Genomic DNA, 3114 nt, shown 5'->3' on the forward strand with positions numbered 1-3114 from the left:
ATCCTAAGCTTGATATTCATAAAATTTCAACATCATTTTAAATGCTCATGCCTGTGCCCCCTACAATTACCTGTCAAATCAGCAGACCACCAATAAAAGTGCCCATCACTTATGAAACACTGACCCAGCTCTGCACAGCATAGGAAGGATCCACGTGCAGCTGGGCTTTCAAAACTGCTCGGTTAAGTTCAAATTTCACTTGAAAATAATCAGAAAAAAAGAAGGAATCAGCCCCTTTAAAAATAGAAGCCACTTCTCCAGCAAATTTTCACAGAGTCAGATTTTAAAATGCAGAATTTAGCAGAATCTTAAATCATTCTTTGTAGAGTTACGAACACATAGACAAGGACCCTGAAAGGAGGGAGCCATAGAATGTGCTAGCAGGAGGCTGGATCTGATGGCAGCATCTGGCTAAGAGGAATCTTGTTTCCCCACCTCAAACCGGAACTGCATATCTCCTTTTGTTTCTTTGTCTTCTCTGCCTCAGGACAGACAGATATGTAGTAAACCAGGAATTGCTGTGCAAGGGAAGGGACTAGAATTTTTAAGGCTGAGGGATGGTGAGGTGGTGGAACTGATAAGGTTCCCAATTAGAGAAGAATATGCCAATTACTGAAGTTTCCTATGACTCAAGCAGGAGAATGGGCAAAGCAGGAAACTTTCTTTTTTTAAAATTTATTATTATTATTATTATTTGGTTGCACAGATTCCTCATCGCAGCACATGGGCTTAGCTGCCCTGTGAGGGCTTCCCTGGTGGCTCAGAGGTAAAGAATCCACCTGCAATGCAGGAAAGACTTGGGTTTGATCCCTGGGTTGGGAGGATCCCCTGGAGAAAGAAAGGCTACCCAGTCCAATATTTTCGCCTGGGAAATCCCATGGACAGATAACCCTGGCAGGCTGCAGACCGTTGGGTCGCTAGAGTTGGACACAATTTAGCGACTAAACCACCATCATGTGGAATCTCAGTTCCCTGACCAGGGACTGAACCAACATCCCCTGCATTGCAAGGTGGATTCTTAATCACTGGACCACCAGGGAAGTTCCCAAAGCGGAAACTTTCATCCACAAAGTTGAAACTGCCCAACTGGGCATACCTGGGGAGGTCTCAATCTGCAAAAGGAGAGTCAGGTCAGTGTAGCTCATGTCTGGGAATAGATATGAATAAGTAGTGAATACTGAGAGTTAAGGGCTTCCCAGGTGGTAAGGAACCCGCCTGCCAATGAAGGAGACAAAGAGACGAGGGGGTTCAGTCCCTGGGTTGGGAAGATCCCCTGCAGGGCGGCATGGCAACCCACATCAGTATTCTCGTCTAGAGAATCCCACGGACAGAGGAGCCTGGCGGGCTATGGTCCATAGGGTCACAAAGAGTTGGACACAACTGAAGTGTCTTAGCGCATACACGCGTGCACTGACAGTTAAATTCTAAAAGGGGCCAGTACTGGATCTGCATCTGTATTTTCCCATTTAAAAAAAAAAAAAATTGTTTCATCACAAGGCATGGCAAGGAGGAAGTACTTCAAACGTGTTTGATGGGAAAACAGATACATGAATAGATTCTTTTAGTTTATACATTACTGCTGAGAAAAGTAATCTGAAAACAAAATTCTGCTTTTTATTTCAAAAAGGTCTGTAGCTTAGGTCATCCAGGCTCCTACCAGCCAAGCCTGGGAGAAATCAAGGCCTCTGGCCTCACCTAAGTGAATAGTCACATGTTTCCTCCTTTGCCCCTGAAACTCAGCACTGATCTGACCCATCCTCTGATCACTAGCATCACTCCAGGGCTCCAGGAGGAACTCTCTCCCTTCGGTTCAATTCAGTTCAGTCACTCAGTTGTGTCCGACTCTTTGCAACCCCATGAATCACAGCACGCCAGGCCTCCCTGTCCTCACCAACTCCCAAAGTTCACTCAGACTCACGTCCATCGAGTCAGTGATGCCATCCAGCCATCTCATCCTCTGGCGTCCCCTTCTCTTCCTGCCCCCAATCCCTCCCAGCATCACAGTCTTTTCCAACTCTTCGCATGAGGTGGCCAAAGTACTGGAGTTTCAGCTTTAGCATCATTGCTTCCAAAGAAATCCCACGGCTGATCTCCTTCAGAATGGACTGGTTGGATCTCCTTGCAGTCCAAGGGACTCTCAAGAGTCTTCTCCAACACCACAGTTCAAAAGCATCAATTCTTCGGCGCTCAGCCTTCTTCACGGTCCAACTCTCACATCCATACATGACCACAGGAAAAACCATAGCCTTGACTGTGCAAAGTAATGTCTCTGCTTTTGAATATGCTATCTAGGTTGGTCATAACTTTCCTTCCAAGGAGTAAGCGTCTTTTAACTTCATGGCTGCAGTCACCATCTGCAGTGATTTTGGAGCCCAGAAAAATAAAGTCTGACACTGTTTCCACTGTTTCCCCATCTATTTCCCATGAAGTCATGGGACCGGATGCCATGATCTTCGTTTTCTGAATGTTGAGCTTTAAGCCAACTTTTTCACTCTCCACTTTCCCTTTCATCAAGAGGCTTTTGAGTTCCTCTTCACTTTCTGCCATAAGGGTGGTGTCATCTGCATATCTGAGGTTATTGATATTTCTCCCGGCAATCTTGATTCCAGCTTGTGTTCTCCCAGTCCAGCGTTTCTCACGATGTACTCTGCCTAGAAGTTAAATAAGCAGGGTGACAATATACAGCCTTGACGTACTCCTTTTCCTATTTGGAACCAGTCTGTTGTTCCATGTCCAGTTCTAACTGTTGCTTCCTGACCTGCATACAGATTTCTCAAGAGGCAGGTCAGGTGGGCTGGTATTCCCATCTCTTTCAGAATTTTCCACAGTTTATTGTGATCCACACAGTCAAAGGCTTTGGCATAGTCAATAAAGCAGAAATAGATGTCTTTCTGGAACTCTCTTGCTTTTTCCATGATCCAGCGGATGTTGGCAATTTGATCTCTGGTTCCTCTGCCTTTTCTAAAACCAGCTTGAACATCAGGAAGTTCATGGTTCACATATTGCTGAAGCCTGGCTTGGAGAATTTTGAGCATTACTTTACTAGCATGTGAGATGAGTGCAATTGTGTGGTAGTTTGAGCATTCTTTGGCATTGCCTTTCTTTGGGATTGGA

This window comes from Bison bison, unplaced genomic scaffold (genome assembly GCF_000754665.1).
Source record: "Bison bison bison isolate TAMUID 2011002044 unplaced genomic scaffold, Bison_UMD1.0 scf7180017864180, whole genome shotgun sequence".
Lineage (NCBI taxonomy): Eukaryota > Metazoa > Chordata > Mammalia > Artiodactyla > Bovidae > Bison > Bison bison.